The sequence below is a fragment of the Antechinus flavipes genome, chromosome 1 (assembly GCF_016432865.1).
Source record: "Antechinus flavipes isolate AdamAnt ecotype Samford, QLD, Australia chromosome 1, AdamAnt_v2, whole genome shotgun sequence".
NCBI classification, from domain to species: Eukaryota; Metazoa; Chordata; class Mammalia; order Dasyuromorphia; family Dasyuridae; genus Antechinus; species Antechinus flavipes.
Window position 1 is genome coordinate 235,239,937 of NC_067398.1, and position 23,935 is coordinate 235,263,871.

Below are 23,935 nucleotides of genomic sequence, written 5' to 3' on the forward strand. Positions count from 1 at the left end.
GGGAGGGGAAAAATCGGAACAGAAATGAATGCAAGGGATAATGCTGTAAAAAATTACCCTGGCATGTGTTCTATCAATAAAAAGATATTAAAATTTAAAAAATAAAAATTAAAAAAAAAAAAGATCCATGACCTAATCCAGCCCCCAACTAATAGTAATTTTAGGGCACCAATCACACTCTAGTCCCCAGATGATAATATGATTCAGCACTTAAACCCTATATAAGCTCATCCATCTCTCTTTTCAGAGAAGGACCTGGTGAATGTGTTATTCTGATAAATATCTTTAATCAATCTGGAGACAATTGGAGCCTTAATTCTTTAAAAATGCCCCTCAACACACAACTTATATACTCTCTGTGCCTTATCATAATATGATTGATGCATTACTTCTCAAGATTCCAGCCTAATCTTTCCCCATGTATCCAAAGAATTGGGTATATTTACCCTGACCCCAGTAGGGACCCGTTTGTGGTTCCCCCTTCTTTAGGCATGAACCAAGAGTACTAAAACTGAGATTAGTTATTCACAGACATATCTACTAGGGACTAATTTGGTGCAATGAAACCATGTGGTAGAAAACATGGCAGACAGGAAACCTGCCCCCTTCCCAGGAAAGCCTCCTTCAATGTTGAATCACAATAGAAAAGCATATTTTGGTGTGTGTTTTTCAGTTTGATTCAAATTATAATCCATAAATCATGGCCTACATCCCTTATTTTAGGGTCAGCCCTAAGTGTTCAAAATATTCTCAAATGAGATAATATATGAAAACATTTTGAAAAATGTCTAATGTTATATAAGAAGGAATTTTCTTTGATGCTAAATAACTTACTCTTATTGAATAACCAAAGATAGGAAATTAAAGTTACAAGTTCCAGATATACATCATTAACTTTTAAACAAAATAATAACAGATTGGGTACAGACAAAACTAAGTACATTATTTCATCTATTTGGAAAAAGACTTACTATGTGATCAAAACTTCTGGAAAAACTGAACAAGAATCTAACAAAATAATTTTTAAACAATCATTTTATACCATACAACAAGGTAAGCTACAAATGGATATATTGTAATGCTGAAGAAACTGAGCAAGACAAGAGATTAGAGACCAATTCAATAGTTTACTAAATGGAGAGAAATACTGGGACCAATGGATCCATGGTTGATCCCTGTGCTAGAAGAGACTATCATCTCAAAGATTCTAGCCTGGAGTATCGGGAGAGCAAGCGATTTGATTGGATAACAAGAAAAATGACATAGTGGGGGAGGCACCTAGATGGGGATAACCTAATGGTGGGGGAGGTTACTGATATTCTAATGACATTTAAAATGGATAAACCCTTTATTTTGTCAAACATTAAGAAGGAATGTCTATAAATATTAAGAGGGAAAGATTATAACCTAGACAGAATAACTAAATAGGATAATTGGAGAAACTGGGTCAAGACATTAAAAGGGGAACTTCGGCACAACTATGTAACCTAGACACAAAAAGTCATGTCATAAATAAATTTAAGGAACAAGAAAGAAATTATCTTTCAGATCTATGATTAAGGGAAGAACTAATGACTAAAGAAAGAATAGAAGAGATCATAGAAGATAACTGTGATTACATAATAGTTTAAAGTTTTTACACAAATAGGTCCAATGCAGCTATGAAAGGAAGGAAAACAGTTGGGGGAAAAATCTTTGCAGCAAAGTTCTCTGATAAAGTACTCATATCCAAGATATATGAAGAACTAATTTATATTCAAAAATTGGAAATATTTGACAAATGATAAAATGGTTGAAGAATATGAACAAGAAGTTCTCAAAAGGAGAAATCTAAACTCTATAAAGCTATATGAAAAAACATTCTAAATTACCCAACAATTAGAAAATTGCAAATTAAAGCAACTCTGTTTTATGAGGCTCTACCATCAGACAGGCATAAAAAAATGACAAATGCTAGAGGGGTTATGGGAAAATAGGAACATTTAACTCTTGTTACATATTTTTTGATGTAGTGGTAGTAGATAGTGGATAGAGGAGCCATTCTGGAAAGCAATTTGGAACTACACCTCAAAAGTTATGCCTCAATTCTTATCTAGCCTTTAACTACTGAAAGGACATTGCCATAGACAGATTGAGACCTGGAAAAAGCCCTTCCCTTAAACAAGCCAAGATCTCCCATTGCATCTAGGGCCATTTCAATGTCCTGATTCTTTGCCATTGAACTCTGAAGATTGTAGGAGATAGTGAGGCTGATGACTTTGCACAGTCTGCCTCACTTAAATCCAATTTACTTATCCTCTAGATCTATATTTCAAAAAGATCAAAGAAAGAAGGAAAGCTCTTATGTGTTCAAAAATATATGTAGCAGTTCTTTTTGTAGAAACCAGAAACTCAGAAAGTGCCCATCAACTAAGAATTATCTGAACAAATTATATGGCATATAAATATAATGGAATGTTATTACTGTAAGAAATTAAGAAAATGGCAGTTCCAGAGAAATTTGGGAAGACTTTTATGGACAGATGCAGAGTAAAGTGAGTAGGACCAGAAGAATAATTTATACAATCATCAATATACTGTTTAGAAGCAAGTAAAACAAACTTGACATTGCCTGTATCTTTCCTTATTCTTTGTTCACAAGGTGATCTCCAATCTCTCATTTTCTCAGTTCTCTTGCAGACCATATAAACTGCACTATCTATTCTTCTCTTTTTTTTATCTTGACCCCTTGGTGAACCATTTTAATTCTACACTATTCTTTCTTGGTTCTTGGGCTCATCATACTGCTGATTATGTTCTGTCAAGTTTAAGTGTTGGATGACTCCTACCATCTTCTCCCTTTGTTTCAACACAAATGCTGCTAAATGTAGGTGGAGAAAATGAGGCAATTATTCTGATTGGATCCACCACAAATTTATTATATTTGGTTCCTTTAATTGAGCTCTCACCACTGCTAGGAAATTTTTCTATATACTGAAAAAACTCTCACTTAATCCTTTCATTCTTCCTTAACTAACAACTATATCTATTCTGTTTTTTGTGGCCAAACTCCTCTAAAAAGCTGTCTATAATAAAGTGCATGTACTTTTCCTCCTCTCATTCTCTTTTTAATCCCTTTTGTAATCTAGTTTCTGACCTCAATCCAGTAACTCCAAGAACTCCATATTCTTTCCAAATTAATGATCACTTAACTGTCAGATCCAATGATCTTTTCTCAATCATCATTCTCCTTAACCTCTCTGGCAGCCTTTGACAGTGTTGGTCATTCCCTTTTCCTTGATACTCTTTTCTGTAGGTTTTCATTCTCTCCTGGTTCTTCTATCTGTCTGATTACTCCTTCTCAATTTCCTTTGCTTGATCTTGCAAATAATTTATCTTTGAAAGAATTCTGGACTCAATCTCCAAATTTGTTACAAGGATATCTTGTATTCCACTGGAAGATGAGAGATATGAGGGAAGAAATAAATCAATGTTTTATCATGTTTTCAAAATTAATTTAATTAAAATAAATAAAATAAAATTTGTTTCTTCATTCTATTAAAATTATAAATAATTATATTTGGCAATCTTTGAGCTATTAAGTTAGTATATAGTCAGTGTCAGGCTTATTTAAGAGTGTCAAACAAAGAGTTCAGCCTCTCACAAGGCACTAATGAGGGCCTGTGGCAGTATCAGAAGAGAAAAGAGGGCATATTTGAAAGATATTGCAAAGGTGAAATAGACTTTGTTAAGAGATTAGATTATGGGAAGTGACCAGTAGAGAAGAGTCCAGAATGTCTCCTAGATTTTGGTCATCTCTCACTGTCTCAGTTAATGGGAGGATCAAAATTTCTTGCAGTATAATTCTCTGGTGTCACAACATTAAGTAACTGGGAATTTTCCTAATCTGAAATTCCTACTGGTGTGATTCCTCCTTATAAATACATGGACTTATAAGCCTCAAAGAATAAGCAGGTTTTATTTAGAGATCAATAGAAATATATAGGGCTCATATCAGAGCCATAAGAAAAAAAAATAATAAAAATACTCACTATTGAGCTTCTACTCTTCCCATAAGCAAGAGTGGCTTTGGTCAATGTATTTCCCTTGGAAAATCTCTCACTAGGTATGGTCTTCATTGTGGCTTCTCAGCACATATCTTCTCTTGGGGCATTTCAAAACTATAGCTGGACACAAAGAATCACTTCCAAGTTATTTCACCTGAAGGTCTAATTGTCTCCCAGAAAATGAGAATTCAGTAAAGAATTCATTAGTGACTCCATTCATGGAGTTTGGTAATAGATAATTCTATAAAGGAAATAGGCATTTCCATTATAGAGGAAGAAGTGCCACTGAGGAGCAGGAGAAGGAGAAGGGAGAAGGAAGAAGGAAGAAGGAAGAAGGACGTACCTCAACTCATCCTCTAGTAATATTTTGGTGAAAACATTGTTATGTAGGAACTGAGCTAAGAGTGTTTAGAAGATATCTTTTTGTTGTTACATTTTCAAAATAATCAACTAGCAAGTGGTTAAATGGACCCTCGGTGCTATCCATTGTCACCTAAGGAGGAGGGGGAGGGATCACACCTTGTAGAGACTCAAACCAATAACAGTTTGGAAGAAACTCCAAATTTTCTCAGGGCACCTAGGGTAGAAGTACTTTTTCTGACACTCTAAGAAAGTGAGGCTAGAGCATACTTGCTGTAAAAGGCAAAAATATTGTCCCTGCAATGAGGAAGCTCACATTTTAAGAAAGGAGACAACGTGTAAATAACTGTACACATATTTACAAATATGGATGTACAAATAACTCTACACATACACTGAGTAAATGGAAGATAATGTATAAAGAAAGGCACTGGGCAGGATGAGGGGAGGGGACAATCAAGAAAGTCCTTTTCAAGAAAATAGGATTAAAGTTGAGTCAAAGCACATTAGGGAAGCTTAAGAACTACAAATGGAAGGTGTGGTTTAGAGTAATGAGAAATTAGTCTCTTTTCTAAGTTTTTAAATGATTTCTTTCCAAAATATTTTTTTTTTATAACACCACACTATTGTGAGTTTTCATGACTACAACAATAATGTTCTTAATCAGAAGAGAAGTTTCTATTGTTTGAGGGAAATTAACTGTATAATGAAAACACAGAATTTAATAATTATGAAAACATGCTTATTTATTTTAGCCATCCAATTCACATCTCTTGTAAATCACTATCGGCTCCAGACAATAGATAGTGCAGAAAAATGGAGTCAAGAGTTTTCTCTGCCAGGCACAGCAACAGATCAGAGTAACTGGGTCATATAATGCTTGGAGGGGAATAAAGTATTAAATGTTCTGAATAATAGGAAGGGATTGACTCATGAGGGTATTAAAGGCTAAAACCAGAAGATTTTATATTTGATCATGGAGGTAATAGGGATTCACTGGAGTTTGTTGTGTAGAGAGGCAACAAAGCAGGCTTGTATTTTAGGAAAAATCATTTTGGCAGCTGACTGGAAGATGGATTGGAATGAAGACTTATAAAGGAATATTCCTATTCTGTGAGTAAGCCAAAGAGATTCTCTCAGCCATTTTTCTGATTTTGGGAACTTCAAAACTATATCTTTACTTCTGCCTATTGAGAACTTCCTTCAGCACTTATAACCTCCTTTGCCCTGGAGCAGACACTGGAATATTCTTTTACAAAGCCTGCTTCTTCTCCCAGAAGTGATTCCCTTCCAGAGTATCCATTCTGTAGAAAAGTCTAGGTCGGCCTGCCTTCATTCTCCCCCTGATCTTGCCTCTGACTTTCTGGCTTCAAGACCATTCCTTCCCTACTACTAGTTCATCTTGCAGTTTCCCTCTATGCCTAAGAGCTCCTTGCTCTGCAATAGCCTAGTAATAAGATTCATAAAACTCTCAGATTTTTAAAGTCTCAGAACTTTAAAAATCTCAGAGTTTTTAAAAATCTGAGAAGGTTTTTTTTTTTTTTAATTTCTTCATTTTAAGGTATGACCAGCCCCTGACATTCATGCTCATAGGGTCTTGCTTTGTTCTAATAGTTACATGGCATGGGATTATAATACAGGAAGAATCTATATTGTTGAGGGGTGAGGATACCCTAACAGTGATGGGGGTCCCCAGGCCGGTGTCGCAGGTTTTGGGAAAGATTTTGCAGTCCCACTCTCCAAGGGAGGTCTTTGGCAGAAATGGGTTTATTTTCACTGAGCAGCTCTCAGTGGGCGAGTTCCTGATTAGGAATTAGCAAAGGTTTGGGATTCAGAGCCTTGATTATATTTAGCTTTCTATGGTCTGGATCTAGGGAGCGATCTCCAGATAAATTTAGGGACTAATTTCCAGGTCAAGAATGGGTGGTGATTATACCCTATGCCAAGATCTCCAAATGAATTGCAGGTGAGGAAATAGAGTTTCCCTTGGGAATCAAGTAGGATTGAGGATGTTCCCAAAGGCTAGGAAGCATTGAGATTCAGGGTTTTTCTAACTCAGGTCCACTCCTCCAAAGATCAGGGGAACACAGTTTTATTACATCAATTTCACAAGACAGTTCTGAGAAAAGTGCTTGGGAAACCTTAAAGCATTATACAAATTTGAGATGTAAATAATAATAATATATAATAGCACTCTTCTTCCTAATATCAATTTCATAAAGGTAAGTACTGTGTTTTATCTATACTTTGTATCTATCCCAATGTAGCACAGTGTATGAATGGGATGTTTAATAAATATTTAATGAATTAAATTGAATTCCATTCAATTCTTTGGAACTTCTATCTCTTACCAACTGACAACATGGAAGGATCCCAATAGAGATCTTTATAGAGAGGTATATGTCATATATCCTGCCACTTTCTGCATCCTCCTCCCCCTCCATCATCCTGTTTCTCATGGCATTACCAAAAAAAAAAAAAAAAAAAAAGTATGTATATACACATACATATATAAACAAACTAGAGAATACTTCTGCAAAGCAAACTTAAACTTGTTATTTTTCTTATGTGACAAAATGTCACAGCTATATTTCACTAGAGTCCTATATTTCATTTGGGGTGCACACCCATATTGTACTTATATGTGTAATGTAGTTATTTGTATCTAGGCGCTGGCTCACTAGACTGGAATTGTTGCCAAGGAGACTCAGGACACCAGAAGTATCTATGGAAACTGAGATTTCCCTCCAGAGTTCTCAGGATCTGTGATGTTGACCTTGGAATTGAAGATACTTGGAAGAAGAAGGATACATACAAAAGGATCTATTTTGACCATGAAACATTGATGAGTTGGGGCCCAGATGTAAGTACCCCGTCTCTCAATCACTCTATCCCAACCTATGGATCAGACAGATTTCATAACAGGTGATGGAGATCAGAAGCTAATGAGTATGTAGAGTGAGCTCAGATCCTAGGCAATCTGTGCTCTTTCTTTCTTCCTGCCCAATAAAGATCCTATGACCAGCTTAACTAAGAGATAATCTCTTCCCATTTTCTTTCTGCCAATGAAATGAGGAAGGAAGCAGAAGAAAAGAAACAATCAACTTATCCCTTTTAGGTTTTGTTAAGTGTAACAAAAAACAAAGGGTAACATGACATCCCATCAGATATCATAAGTGAGTCTGTATATATTATAATCTGAATTCATTATTATTACATACAAGTTCTATTAAAAGGGAGAGCCAATTCAGTATGTTATATCTTATACTCTTATTATTCTCGGCCATTACACCAACAATACCTTATTTGAAAATTTATTTTCTAAAGCACTTAATTTTAGAAAATATACCAGCTGATATTCATCATTTTTAAGACACTCAGCATGGTGTCTGAATATTTTAATAATTGACTCACTATTAAGGGTTATTGTTCATTTAAATGTACATATAGTCTTCACCTCACAAATTTATGGGCCTATGGAACATAGGATTTAGAACTGAAAGAAATCTCAGAAATCATTTACTTTGACACACACACCTAACATCATTTTACAGATAACAAAACTGAGATTTACCAAAGATTATTCAGATAGCAAGTCACACAGATTTGAAATCTTGGTTTCATCTTGATTCCATCTTCGTCCTTAAACCTCATATGTAGTTGCTGAATGTTATCATTTCTACTTCCAAAAATCCCTTGCAACTGTCTTTTCAAATGTCTACCATTTTAGTTCAGACTTTTAGTCACCTAATATCTGAATTCTTCAAATTGCCTTTAGATTGAGCTCATTTACTAAAGTTCTTCCCTTTTCTAATCTATTCTCTTGCTTCCACAGTGATTTTCCTAAAGTGCAATCACTCCCTTACTTAGTATGTTAGTTTCCTATTTTTTTTTTAAGACAACAGCTAAATGAAATCCAGGATTCAAGTCCATTTTCATAAGAATCTCTTTATTCACAGGATATGGTTACTCGACACCCCACCCCTGCATGAGGGGTAGAATGGAAAAGACCTTGAAAGAAGAGAGAGCATTGTTTTTCTGGCTGCCAGTTTAAAGAAGGAAGATAAGTGGTTTCAGATTTTTTCCAGAGAGAGGTAACTGAAGGGAGAAAAGGACTCTAAGTAAGGGATTTGGCACCTCAATCTTACTATGCAAGGGAGTTCAAGCAGTTTCCCCATGCATGAGATTTGGGTCTCTGTCTCTGTCTGATGGAGTTGGAAAATCTTACCTATGAGAGAGTTCATTCATTCTGAGTATTATTTGTACAACTTCTCCGATTTCTATTTCCTATCAGTTTATTGGCTATACATTATGTTTGGTATTTGTATAACTAGCAATTGGTTGGAAGAAAAGCAAGTATCTGAAGTCAATCTCTGCTTGTTGCACCCCTTCCCCATTAAAAGATAGTAATAAAGAGCACAGCTTGCACCTAAAAATTATTTCCTCTAGACTAACAATATATAAGTGGAGAGTTAGATACAATCTATCTAGTACCCTCTTTACAGAGTGCAAATCATTTAGCCTCATGGTCTCTAGAGATATCCATTTATTCTAAGGAGCCACATCTAGATAGACAAGTTGAAGGTAAAACACACATACTATAACCCTAATCTTCTTGTCACTTCCCTTCATTCTGGTGAAGGAAATTCAAATGGTCAAAAACATTCTATCTCCTACTTCTATTACTTTTTCCCTGGTTATTCTTTATGCCCAGAATACATTCCCTCCTTTATCTCTGCTTCTTAGAATTCCTGTTTTCTTTCAAGACTTAATCTTAAGTAGCATCTTCTGCCTGAAAGCTTCCCTGATCTTTTCAGCTCCTAGCACTTTCCATCTCAAAAATAATAAAAATTCCAAAATAAATTATATTTATTTTGTATATAATCTGAATAGTATATCTTCAGAACTATAAAATGGATCATAATAGATTTGGAAAGAATACTACCCAAAAAACACACACAATATTTTAAAAAGCACAGGGTTTATAAGTCTAAGATGACTATAGAAACAAATATTAATACTTTCAATCAAAAAATAAGATTGATGGCATCATGCACATAATAAACAGCTCAAAAACACAGAAAAGCATTTCTAGACTGAATAGGAATTACTTCACTAAGCAATAAAAAAGGCTGATAACAAGTATCCATCACTGGATTTGCTAAGTGTAACTAAAAGTGACTTACTACTTGATGGAGCCCATAAAACAACTAAGTTCCAAGAAGAGAATCAAAAGGCCCTCCATGAGTGACATCCACATAAATTCAATGAAATATTTTGACAGAAGAGTATCAAACATATGGCTGAGTCATATCATTGCATTTGTGGAAATAGAGAAGTTTGTAATGGTAATTCAGGGTTACATCGTTGCCTACAGTCAAGTCAAAGTCTAGGGAAGGGGGAAAGGGAGAAGGTGGCTATAATTATTTATTTAGTACCTATTAGATAACAGATATTGTGCTAAGTGCTTTACATATATTATCTTATTTCATTCTCATAACAACTAACTAAGGTAGGTGTTGTTATAATCTCCATTTTATAGTAGAGAAAACTGAAGCAAACATATGAGCATGGATTTCAATTCAGATCCTTCAGATCCTTCTAGACCCAGGACCTTTTCCAACATACTACCTATCTTCCTACAACTATCTAAAGCAGTGGTTCTCAAACTTTTGTTCTCAGTATCTTCATGTTGTTAAAAAAAAAAAAAAGCTATCGAGGATCTGTTCAAAGAGTTTTTGTTCACATGGGTTATATTTATAGCTATTTACTATATTAGAAATAAAAAATGATTTTGAATTTGTAGACCCTCTGAAAGGGTTTCAGAGACCCCAACAATTTTTTGGACTACACTTTGAGAATTCTAAAGCTTTGAGATTCTAAAGCTACTAAATAAAAAAGTCAAGTCAAAAGCTACAAAAGGCTTATCTGAAAGGCATAATGGTTGATGATAAACAACTCTGGAATGAACAAAAGATCCTTTCTAGATCACATTAACTTAACCATCCATATGTATATGTATGTTTATTGAACAAATGATTATCACAAAAATCTGTATAATTAAAATGTAACTTTGTTCAGGTTGTATTAGGGACTTTGGGGGACACTTAAAGTTTGATAACTCTGCTCTACAAAAATGAGTTTATGATAGTGATGTCATAAGGTCATTTCATTGCTTATAGAAATATAGAAAAGTCTTAAGAAGTCTACTTATTAATTCAGATCATATAAGGAGAAGTAAAAACTATAGCATTTCACTAATGAACATATTGAAAGCAATTAAAACCTATGTAATACTAGTCTCATCATATAATTTGAATGATAAAATGGAATATAACAGATTTTGGAAATGTCTAAAAATATCTCATATCTTTAAAACTCATATAACATTTAATAGAGTCTAGCATCCAAAAAAAGGAAGTTACCGAGATATGAACTTTTTTTTTTATCAAAAAAGACAAAGAGAAATAGTATCTCAAGAATACATGATAAAAAGGTTAAAAACTTAACAGAAAACTTTTGGAGCAAATAAATATATATAATATAGTACCCACTCTAATCTCATTTGATTCCCAAACACTACTAGGTCTGGTGGGTCAGGTAATCAGAGAGTGATCAGCTGTTTCACGGAAAATTTTCAGGGCAACTCTGAGAATTGTGGGTTTTCTAGTAGTATTGTTCATAAGCACCCACTAGTGTGATTCCCATTTATTATCCAGTTGATATAGATTAATAAGGTTGTAAAGTGAGAATTGGTACAAAACATCAGTCCTCAACCCTACCCCAAAACATCTAAGATATTTTCCCACAAAGACACATGGAGGAAAATAGGTACAAACTTAAAGAGAACTTATGGTAAATGGATAATTGGCTCATAGCTCCTAATTATATAAATATCCTTTTTCTCCTTCCTGGAATCCTCATGAAGTTCTCCTGAGGTATCCTTGTAGAAACCTGAAGTTTCACTTCTTATACTTCACTTAATTCATGCTCTGTGAAGCTGCCTTCTCTGTCTAGTTTTTGCTCTCTCTTTCTCTCTCAGATACCAGATGGATGCATTGTTTGTCACTGGTCCAGTCCCTTCATTGACATGAACAATGGGGACATGACATGACACTCTGGGATTACTTATCCCTTGTTGACTGTCCTCTTCTTCAGGTACAAAAGGCCTGACTTCGCTAAGCACTTTTGAAGCTTGACTCTTGAAGTAGATGATGAATTATTCCTGGGTGAATCTCCTTCTCTAATATATATAGATTCATAGGCATATGTATTTCCTTCAACCAATATTAAGACATTTCATCATCTCATTTCATCTAATATCTCAAAGCACTTTATTTCTTTCTAACTCGAGTATAAGTTAATTTATATCTTTGATTGATTAACTCTGAAATGTGTTCTCATCTGATGAAAATATCAGGTTGTAGACCATCTTATTAGTTTGAAATATACAATGTATACAGAATGTATATATAATGTATGTGTGTGTGTGTGTGTGTGTGTGTGTGTGTGTGTGTGTATACATATGTAAATAATATATATAATGAATTCAGAGTAGACTGAAAAGGAAAATCACTAGAAAGAGTTTTTCATCCAGGGAAACTTTTTTATCCTGTGCAACTTATCTTTTTTTAATTTTATTTTTTTTTTATTTTTTTTTGCAACTTATCTTGAGCGCACTTTGCCTGTCCACCTGTCATTACTCTCACCACTACTAGCCCACCATCTTCTCTTTCTCTAGCCTACCACACACATAAATATACTTATGTGTATATATATATATATAACAGATTTTGGAAATGTCTAAAAATATCTCATATCTTTAAAACTCATATAACATTTAACAGAATCTAGCATCCAAAAAAAGGAAGTTACCGAGATATGAACTTTTTTTTTTTATCAAAAAAGACAAAGAGAAATAGTATCTCAAGAACACATGATAAAAAGGTTAAAAACTTAACAGAAAACTTTTGGAGCAAATAAATATATATAATATAGTACCCACTCTAATCTCATTTGATTCCCAAACACTACTAGGTCTGGTGGCATATATATATATATGGCCACAAATATAGATATGGGTCTATATCAGATCAAATAGGTATAGAAAGATAAGCATTTTTAACTGAACATATCATGATCTTTTAATTATGTATCTATATACATATATTTACATATATGAGTATATGCATATGTATGTATGTATATATGTATGTCAGTATTTGGCACTTTTCCAGATTGTAGGTACCAACTTTTTGTATAAGCACATTGAATCACAAAACTTAAAAAATAAATATTTATCATTACACAGAAGAAAGGTAACAGAGTAATAGATAGTCATTCTTGAAACCAGGAAGATTTTAGCTTATATCTTCTGAACCATATTGACTTTATGACTCTAGGCAAATCACAACTTCTCATTGCTCAGGGCAATTCTGAGAATATAAATTGTAATTGCCAATTTGCTTTAATAAAATGAGTTTCCTCACTCAAGAGTTCCTTATATCCCTACCCGGTCTGCCTATAAATTATGAAATCAAACAGTCTCATTTCAGAATTTGATAATATAACCATCATAACTAATCAATGAACATCCTCCTATCTTGTATCCTCCCCTTCTCCCTACCAGAGATATCAGTAACAGTTTAGAATTAGTAGGGCCCCAACTGTAGAAACTATGGTCATTCTTTCAACCATGTTTTTTTATCATTTTATTCAGTTATCAACAATACCCTAGTCTTTCCCAACCCAGTCTTCCTAAGTCAAGCTCATCTTTTTCTCATGGAACTTTTATGATCCTCATCTACTGCTTTATACTAGTCAAGAAACCCTACCCCACTCCCAAGAAATGTTTTACCTCAAAGGCAAAGAAAGAGTTGTATCATGTTTTCCTCATCTAGAGGGCAAAGACAGTTAGTCTTCCCGCACATTCTGTGTCCAGTTCTGGCAGAATACCCACAAGAATTCTGCCCAGAATCTATTCCAAACACTGAACTTTGGCAAACTTCATGCCTCAGGAATACAATTCAGCCAATTACCACTCTTTCTTCCTCTACTCCTCAACCTGCACATAGTTTGAAGAAACATTGAATCCCCACTTCTGACATTTCATATTGAGATGTTCATTGATTAGTTATGATGGTTACATTATCAAATTCTGAAATGAGACTGTTTGATTTCTTGGAATTACAAATAACAATTTGTATATTGTAGATTTGCAATTTTATGAGCAATCTTTTTTTATTATTATTATACTGTTACAGAACTGCTTGCTTTATTCTATAAATTTAAAATGCAATAATAAAAAAAATTAGATTTGTCATAGAACCATAGATGTAGGTCTGGTTTACCTCAGAGATCATTTACTCCAACACCTTAATTTTACAGATGGGGAAACTGAAGCCCAGGAAAGTTAAGTAACTTGTCCACGATCAGAAGTGGGATTTGAATCAAGACAAATGAATATATATTTCATTAACTTTTTCAATTGGAGGTTTATTGTAAATTTAAATGAAAAGTTGAACTATATTTTATTATGAAAATATGAATATTATGCTCATAAGAAATCATAAATTTCTATTAAATATATATTTAATTTTAAAGTATATATTGAATCAGGCAGATAGGTGACATAGTAGATAAGAGTACTGGGGCTAGAGTCAGGAAGATTCCAGCCTCATGTACTTAGTAGCTTTGTAACCCTTGTCAGTTAGCTTAATTTCTGTTTGTCTCAGTTTCCTCATCTGTAAAATGAGGATAATAATTGCACCTCCTTCCTGAAGTTGTTGTGAGGATCAAATGAAATCAAAATTGCAAAGACTTAGCATAATGCTTCACACAGAGTAGGTATAATATAAATGTTAGCTGTTATGATTAATAATAATTTAATTAATTTTAATGATAATAACTACAGTTTTTGCCAAGAGCTAGAAAGAATTCTTTATCATTAGTTTATGTAGTTGTCATCAGTCAGTGCATTGATCAATGTTCTTAAGTCTTTTAAAGTTGTTTTCCTTTATGACTAATATAAATTGTTCTTGTTTTTTTCACTCTGCATAAGTAGATTCAAATCTACCCACATTTTTCTGAATTCATTTGTCATTTTTTAACTGCATGATAATATTATATAACATTCATGTATTATAATTTGTTCAATCAATCCAACTTGATTGGAAACCTCTTTGTTTCAAGTTCTTTGCTATAACAACAACCACACACACACACAAAAGCAGTTCATAAATATTTTGTTATATATGATTTCCTTCTTTATGTTTTTGATTTCTTTGCTATATTATAAATAATGGATCATATTGTCAGTTTAGTGATTTAAGGGAATAAGTAAAAAAAAAATTTCCATAATAGTTAAACTAATTCAAGGGCCCAACAATAATGCATTTGTATGCCTGTCCTTCCTAATCTTCCTAGTATATCTGCCATTTTCCTCTTTTGGGAATCTGACGGTTTTTCATATTTGTTTTAAATATTGTTAAAAATTTAGAGTTTATTAAATATAGCTAATACATTGATTTTTCTTCTTTTAAAAACTGCCTTGACACATCCTTTGATGATTTGTCTATTGGAAAATAGCTCTTATTCTTTTATATCTTTATTAGTTCCATCCATGTGTGTATATTTAAATAGGCATATATGTATGTATGAATTGGATATTGGAGAAATATGTAGCAAAAATATTTTTCTATTTTACTATATAATTCTAACTACAATGATTTTTGGTGTAAAAACTTTCTAATATCATGTAATCAAAATGATCCTACTTTTTATAATCATATCTATTGCTAGATATACCCATAGTTGTGAAAGATATTGTTTTCCCTTCTTTACTGATTTGTGCATTGTATGACCTTTTATATATAAAATATGTATCCATTTGTGATGGCATGAGATGGTGATCTTAGTTTAAGTTCTATCAGATAATTTTTTAGTTTTTTCAATAATGTTTGTCATCAAATGACTCTTAATCTAGCAGGTGATATCCTTGGGATTATCAAACACTATACTATTATGTTTTATTGTTTCCCTGTCTTATGTTTTATTAAACAAAGTTTGATTTTTTTGTAGTAGCAAATTGTTTTGATAAACACTGCCGTATGGTAATTTGAAATATGATATGGCTATCCTTATTCCTTCACTATTTATTTAAATTGATAGAATTTTAGTAAGAGCCTGATTCATGCTAGGAATTCTGCTAAGCACTGAGCATACAAATAAAGGCAAAAATGATCCCTGGCTTCTAGGAATATTGAATAGGGAAGACAATAGGTAAACAACTATGTACAAATAAGATCAGTACAAGATAAATTGGAATTATTCTCAGAAGAAAGTTTTAAGGGAGATAAAGAAAGACTTATGCAGTTGAATGGCTCAGTAGATAGAAGGCTAGACCTGGAGTCAGAAAAACTTATTTTTCATGAGTTCAAATCTGGCCTCAGATACTTACTAGCTGTGTGACGCTAGGCACATCACTTAATCTTATTTGTTTCAGTTTTCTCGTCTTTTAAAATGAGCTGGAGAAGGAAATGGCAAATCATTTCATTATTTGTGCCAAGAAAATCCCAAAAGGGGTCACAAAGACTCGAACTCACCTGAAAATGACTGAACAGCAATAAAAGAAAGGTTTATTATAGATGATGGATTTTAACAGACACTTCAAGGAAGCTGGGATAGGGAAAAAGAAGAGACCAGGAAGGAGAGTATTCAATGGGAAATAGCCATTAAAAATTCACGAAGTTGAAAGACTGAATGTCTTGTTGGAAGAAAATAAAGGTTACTGGATTGCAGAATAGAATGTTGGAGAGTTGGGCAGAACTTGAGGTATAAAAAGACTGGAAAAGTAGGAAAAGTATAAAGGTTTTTAAAATCAAACAGAGAATTTCATATTTGATCCTGGAAGGTGGTAGTGATAAGTTATGGGTGATGAGTTTATTAAAAGGAGAGTGACATAGTCAGACGAACTATAGGAATATAAATTTTTAGCTGAGTGAAGGATAAACATGAATGAACAGAGACTTGAGGCTCAGAGATCAACCAATAGATTATAAGGTAAGACCTTGATGATGATACATTTTACTGAATAGGCAGGGATAACATGTTTAAGCCTGTATTTTAAGAAGAACAATTTAACAATGAGGTGGAAAATGAACCAGAGGAGAGAGAAAGGAGACAGACTAATCAAAATACAATAGCCCATAAATGAAGTAATGAATACTTGAATCAGAATGATGTCAGCATCAGAGGAAAGAAATGGGTGATTTAAAGAGATTTTATGAAGATAAAATAGATAGGATTTGGCAACAAATTAGATATGGAGAGGTGAGAGAGTGAGAATTTGAGAATGATATTTAGGTAATAAATCTGGGTGACTGAGAGGAAGGTGGTTCCCTTAACAGTAATATGGAAGTTAAGAAGGGAGAATTTGGGGAAATATATGAGTTCAGTTTTGGACATGTTGAATTTAAGAGGATTTTCTGTGTAGATGATCATTGAATCTTTGGAATCTGATTAGGTTACCAATTGAAATATCATAGAGGAAGACGAGATGAGGGCCCAGAATTGAGAGCTTTCCAGGACATTCATTGGCTTTAAATGTAATTTCAGTGAAGATCCAGCATAGAAGATTGAGGAGGAGTGGTCAGATACAGGAAGAGAATGTATAGAGAAAAATATCAAAGGAAAAAGTGATTTATAGTGTCAAAAGCAGCCTAGAGATTGAGAAAATTGTGAAAAGATCATTAGATTTGTCCATTTAGAGGTTACTAGGAACTTTGGAGTTGAATGATGAAATCAGTACTCAGATTGCAGAGAGTTAAGATGATAATGAAAAGAAAGAAAGTGGAGATACCAAGTATAGACAGCCTTGCCAAGGACTTTTAAGACAATAGTTACTAATGATGAATGAATCAATTTGTAGTTTTCGAGGATGGAGGCAACATAAGAATGTTTGTAGGTAGAAGGGAATCAGGGAGCAGATAGAGACTAAAGATTAATAAGAAAGCAGGGATGGCAGAGGGGACAATCTTGGAGAAGATGGAATGAAATAGGATCACTTCTACATGTATAAGGGTCATTTCTTCAGATGAAATGAGGTAAAGGGAAGACCATGTCAGAAGGCATCTGCATGTTATGAGATAAAGAAGAAGAAAGAAGATGGGATTCTCAGCAAGCAGCCTTGTTTTTTTTTTTTTTAATTAAATATTAAGTAAGGCTTTTAGTAACAGTTGGGGGAAGATATTAATAGGGGAAATCATGGAAGACTTGGGAAGGAATAAAAAGGTTTAGAAAAGCCCCTATCATGAGTGGTTTGATGAATCAATGAGGAAAATATAAAAGGATTGTATTTCTGTAAGGATCTAGTTGAGCAACAAGGTGATTCAGGCCAGTTCCAATGGTCTTGTGATGGAAAGAGCCATCTTCATCTAGAGAAAGGACTGTGGGTACCTGAGTGAGGATCACAACATAGTAGTTTCACTTTTTATTGTTCACTTGCATTTTGTTTTCTTTCTCATTTTTTTTTTCTTTTTGATCTGATTTTTCTTGTGCTGCAAGATAATTGAGGAAATATGTATAGAAAAATTACACATGTTTGACATATATTGGCTTGTCATCTAGCAGCAGGAGTGGGAGGGAGGGAAAAAATTTGGAACACAAGGTTTTGCAAGGTTGAATGTTGAAAATTATGCATATGTTTTGAAAATAAAAAAGCTTTAAATAAAAAAAAAAGAATCTAGTGGAGAATGTTTAACATAAATTTGCAGTGTATCCAATCTGCATATTTTCATTATTTTTTCTAGCTTCATTCAGCACCACATGGATAAAAGCAGTGACAACAGAAAGTAATCCAAAGGAGTAATCTAAGACTGAGATTTGGAAGGGCAAGATTGGTGATGGGTTAATGGCACAAGGATCTCAAGGAAAGAGGCTAGTATAGAATCAAATTAATTTACCAAAGGGACAATCTGAGGAAGGGAGGAAAGTGTAGCCAGGACATGATGAATGTGAAAATATATTTAGAAGAATTGCACATGTTTAACCTATATTGAATTATTTGCTGTCGAGGGGAAAGGGGAAGGTGGGAGAGGGAGGGAGGAAAATTTGAAACATAAGGTTTTGCAAAGGTGAATGTTGAAAACTATCTTTGCATGTATTTTGAAAAATAAAAAGATGATTTTTCTCTAAAAAGATGATTGTTCATGGCCCAGGATGCAGTGAATGGCCTCAGCATCTTTGATATCTACCCAAGCTCTAAGTCAGGGGTCCTCAAACTACAGCCTGCGGGCCAGATGCGGCCCACTGAGGACGTTTATGCAGCTCGCCAGGTTATGGCAAAATCAGACCGGAAGGGAAGTTCGACCTAAACTCACGTTAGCAACGCACACTTCCAGCACTGGGCTGAGGCAGCGGAGACAGAGTGTGAGGTGATGGAGACAGAGTGTGAGGCGATACCAAGGTGAGGTGAGTTTCCTGTCCGGGGTGTGTGGTGTGGGGAAGGGAGAAAGATGCAGAAGATGGAGAACTGACGGTCCGCAGCAGCCACCACAACAGACAGGAGCAGGGGATGTACAGTGCATGTTGCGGCCGCTGCCGGGGGAATTCACTGCAGCAGTGAAGGTCGGTGTGAAGAGCGGGAGAGAGAGTGCGGGAAACGGAGGCATCACAGCGCAGAGGCAGCTTGGAGGAAATTGGGCTTTGCAGTCTGTATGTCTCTGTGTGGGCAAAGTTATTGCTGGTATATTGTTTTTGTAGCACTGTATGTATATATTGGTATTTTACTAATAGCAATTTGGAATCTCTAGGAAATAATGATGTCAAGAAAAAGAAAAATTGACTCGGAGTGTAGGATATTCAAAGAACAGTGGACTTATGATTACTTTTTCATGCAGTACAAAGAAAGAGCTGTATGTCTGATATGCCAGAATATAGTGTCTGTGTTCAAAGAATATAATTTGCGTGGACACTATGAAACTCAACATAAAGATAAATATGCTTGTTTGATTGGAGAAGTGAGAAAAGATAAACTATTAAAACTGAAAAATACATTGACAACTCAGCAAAATACTTTTGTGAAGCAGAAGCAGCTAAATATTTCATCATTGTGAGCAAGTTTTCAAGTTGCCAAGCTAATAGCATGCACTGGCAGACGGGAGAATTTGTTAAAGAATGCCTTCTTTCTGTTGCCAAAGAGATGTGTCCAGAGAAGTCTGATTTATTTAGTACAGTGAGTCTTTCAGGACCTACAGTTACACAGAGGATTGAAGAAATGGGAGACAATCTGCATCAGCATCTGCAAAACTCCATAAAAATAATTTCATATTTTTTCTTGGCACTCGATGAAAGCAATGATGTTCGTGATTCTGCACAACTTCTAATTTTTATTTGTGGGATGAATGATTATTTTGAAGTCATAGAAGAGCTTGCTGCCCTGCAAAGCATCAAAGGAACAACTACAGGAGAGGATATCTATGAAAAGGTTTGTCAAAGCTATGAATGGTTTGGAGCTGGACTGGGCTAAACTAGCCAGGGTGACAACTATGGTGCTCCTAGCATGGTGGGGTCTGAGAAAGGAGTAATTGCTCGCATTAACCAAGAGATGGACAAACATAACCATTCTCATACAATAGCCACATACTGCCTCATCCACCAACAAGTGCTATGTAGTAAATCACTGAAGTGGGACTCTGTTATGAAAATTGTGGTATCTTGTGTTAACTTCATTAGAGCTAATGCACTAAATCACAGACAATTTCAGGAATTTCTGTCTGAGCTAAATGTTGAGTATGAAGATGTTCTATATCACACAGAAGTCCGTTGGCTGAGTCAAGGGAGAGTTTTGAAACGTTTCTATGACTTCCACAGATTTTCTGCTTTCAAAAAACAAAGTAGTACCAGAGCTCAATGATGCAGAATGGAAGTGACACCTTCCCTTTCTGACAGATGTAACAGAGCTACTCACCAATTTCAATATGCAACTTCAAGGAAAGAGGAAGCTCATCTGTGATATGCAATCACATGTCAAGGCATTTGAAGTAAAATTAGGCCTCCTCATCAGACAAGTGAAGGAGGAAAACTTCTGCCATCTCCCCACAATTCAAAATCTGTTAGTGGAAAAACCGCTGATTGCATTCCCAAATAAAACATGTGTGGATTCACTGGAAAAAATTGCAAAAGGAGTTCCAATTTAGATTTAAAGAGCTTCATCTCCATGAACAGGACATACAGCTTTTACATAATCCATTTTCTATTGACATTGAAAATATGGATACAATTTACCAAATGGAACTGGCTGAACTGAGGAATTGTGACTCTCTGAAAGATGCATTCAAGTCAAGCAGCCTTCATAATTTCTATGCATCTCTCCCCTCTGAGACATATCCTCATCTCAGGAACCATGCACTCAAAATGGCAACCATCTTTAGCAGCACTTATGTCTGTGAATAGACTTTTTCTAGAATGAAACATTTGAAATTTCCACCAGATCAAGACTAACAGATGCACACTTGCATCACTTGTTACGACTAGCAGAGATAAATATGGAATCAGACATTGACCATCTCATTAGCCAAAAGCAGGCCCATAGTTCCCATTGAAATGCTGGTAAGTCTATTGATTTAACTTTACTTCATTTTAAATATTGTATTTGTTCCCATTTTGTTTCTTCACTTCAAAATAAGATATATGCAGCATGTATAGGAATTTGTTCATAGTTTTGTTTTTACTATAGTCCGGCCCTCCAACAGTCTGAGGGACAGTGAACTGGCCCCCTATTTAAAAAGTTTGAGTACCCTGGTCTAAGTGTTCAACAGTGTCTGTTTTAGATACCTTGATAGCCACTGAAACATATTTTTCTCCGCCCATTTTAAAAGGACAATTCTTCACAGACTTAGGGTTGGCCTCCCTCTGATTCACCAAAACATTTGAGGCCTGTTGGTTCCCTTCACCTTGCTTTAGCCTATCTGCCAAAAATGGTTTTGCAGGCATTTGGAAGAACATTACTTTAGTAGTTGCTTGGACAGGGGGAGAGATTTGAGGCAGGGAGAGCTCATTTAGGAAACAATTACAATAGTTCAGGTGAAAGGTAATGAGATCCTGAACCAGAGTAGTTGCTATGCAAGTGCACAAAAGTCAATATAGAAACATATTTGCTGGAAACAAATGCCAGAATTTGAAAATGTATTTGAGCTGTGGGATTTATGAGAGTAAGACTTTAAATTATGAGAGAAGTTGTGAGTAAGGATGACTACAAGATTAGCTGTATCTTTCACATTAAATGACAAACTAAGAGCAGTCAGTTTTGTGAGAAAGATAATATATCATTTTTTAAAAAATATATTGAGTTGACTATGAGATATTTGATTCAAAATGTCAAGTAGGACTTACTGATGTAGCTCAAGAAAGAAAGAGGGCTCAAAATAAAGATGTGACAATCAACTACAGAGTTAATAATCTTATGGGCAGATCAGATCAAGTAAGAAAATAGAGAAAAGTGAAAAATAGCCAAGATAGGACTTTGGGGAAAACCAAATTAGCAAGAGAATCTGAATGAAGATCTAGCAAAAGAGCCTGAGGAATGAGTGAAACAGGAAACTGAGGACTTCTCAGAATAATAACTGCAGGAAATTTAAGACTCAACACCAAGGATCTGTTAATCATTAAGCCTCTGGGAAGAAGAGCAAAAGACTTGCTCTTCTGGCAGAAATATTTGAGATAACCTCCTGGACCTTTATTTAGCTGCTTAGAGAAAAACATGATTAATTATTTAATGGCCTGGAGATATTCAAGAAGTTTCCAAACTAGCTATCTCTATTTGCTGATTGAGGAAGCCTGAGATAAATTAAATCTTCTTGGTTATTCTAGCTTAATGGATTACTTACCTCTAAATAAATTTCCTTATTGTGAGGGATTATATGGTTTCTTATAAAATTATTAACTAAGGTAGATTGAACCTATAACCTAAATTTAGATTATGAAGATCTGATAGTTTTGGAAAATGAAATTCTTTGTACAAACCTTATAATAGAATATTCATACTAGCTCAAGTAAGCATTTGTAAACCTTGTAAGGCTGACCACCATAAACCCATAAACTTAAGCAAACATACCTGCAAGCATTTGTAAACCTTGTGAAACTGACCACCATAAACTTAGGTAAACATATCTGCAATAAGCCAACTATATTGGCTTGGCTAGAATTGACCAAACCTGTGCTATTTCCATCTAAGTGGGCAGTGAAAATTAACTGAATAAGAGGAAGGGGGGAGGGGTGTGTGGTGTGTCATGGATTTTTGTGGTTTATAACTATATAATCACCCTTAACTTCTATGAAAATTGGCCTTCTCTCTCTGGAGAACTCCAGTGAGTAGACCATCTGCTTTTTTGGAGATTCTAATAAAGCTTCTATTCTTCACTTTGAGATATCTCTGAGTATTTTAAGTTAGTATTTGCCATACCACACAGCAGTGATCAAAGAGGAAAAAAAAAAAAAAAAAAAAAAAAACAGGCCATGAGCAAAATCCCAAAATCCATGGGAGAAAAAGAGTAGCTAGGAAGAGAGAATAGTCAAAAATGTCAAATGTCTTAGAAAATTAATCTATAATTTAAATTGTCTTTTCTTATTCTGTCTTATTCTTATTCTTCTTTCTCTTCACTTAGATCAAACTCTAAATATTGGTTCTTATTTACTTACTTTTCTCTTTTAATCCCACTTTTGAAATCAACTTCTGAAGTTAAAGGTTGTTTTACTTGTGACTATTTCCTCCAAAACCCTACCTTTTTTTTTTTTTTTTTTCTGAGACAATTGGAATTAAGTGACTTGCCCAGGGTCATTCAGCTAGGAAGTGTTAAGTGACTGAGGCCAAATTTGAACTCAGGTCTTCCTGACTTCAGGGCTGGCACTCTATTCACTGTATCACCTAGCTACCCCTCTACCTTTTCTTAAATCCCTTTTTCTCTTTTCCTTTTTCCTTATGATTTTTGAATTTATATATATATATACTCTCTTTCCTCAGTTCAAATAAGAATGAGGTTCAGGATGTGTCTCCTCTCCACATCCTCCATATTTTAGATAATCTTATGTTCTCTAATTAGCAAAAAATAATTTCCTTTCCTTTCTTTTTCTTTTATTCCTCATTCCTCTAATTCTGTTTCCCTTTTCTCTAATAAAGAATGTAAGACATAAAAAAAAAAAATCATCCAGGCCCTATGTTTTTATTTTATTCACTTCTTGTGTGACTTTTATAAGTGGGAGTTCAGAAGATCTATTTGTTTGTTCACACCCATTAGAATATAATCTTTTGATTATCATTTAGCCACTTCTAATTGCTCAAATGTATTCATATTTCTAGATTTCTTTTATATTGTATTTGCATTTAAAAAATTATACTCAATTCTGATATTTTCACCAAGGGTGCTTGAAAGTCCTCTCTTCTACTTATTAAAGGTCCATTTTTTTTTTCCCTTTTTAATATTATACTGGATAAGCAATCCCTAGCTAGAACCCTGTTTATTTTTACTTTGAGT

The 23,935-nt window shown here is 34.5% G+C and overlaps 1 protein-coding gene across 1 annotated transcript in view; it reads left to right on the forward strand.

Moving 5' to 3' along the window:
- Positions 1 to 7,164: 7,164 nt before the first annotated feature.
- SPIN1 (spindlin 1) overlaps positions 7,165 to 23,935 on the forward strand; it is a 227,362-nt gene continuing 210,591 nt past the window's right edge. The window contains exons 1-2 of the mRNA XM_051998067.1: positions 7,165 to 7,269; positions 8,366 to 8,500. The gene's annotated coding sequence lies outside the window, so the exon portion shown is untranslated. The remainder of the gene's footprint in view (positions 7,270 to 8,365; positions 8,501 to 23,935) is intronic.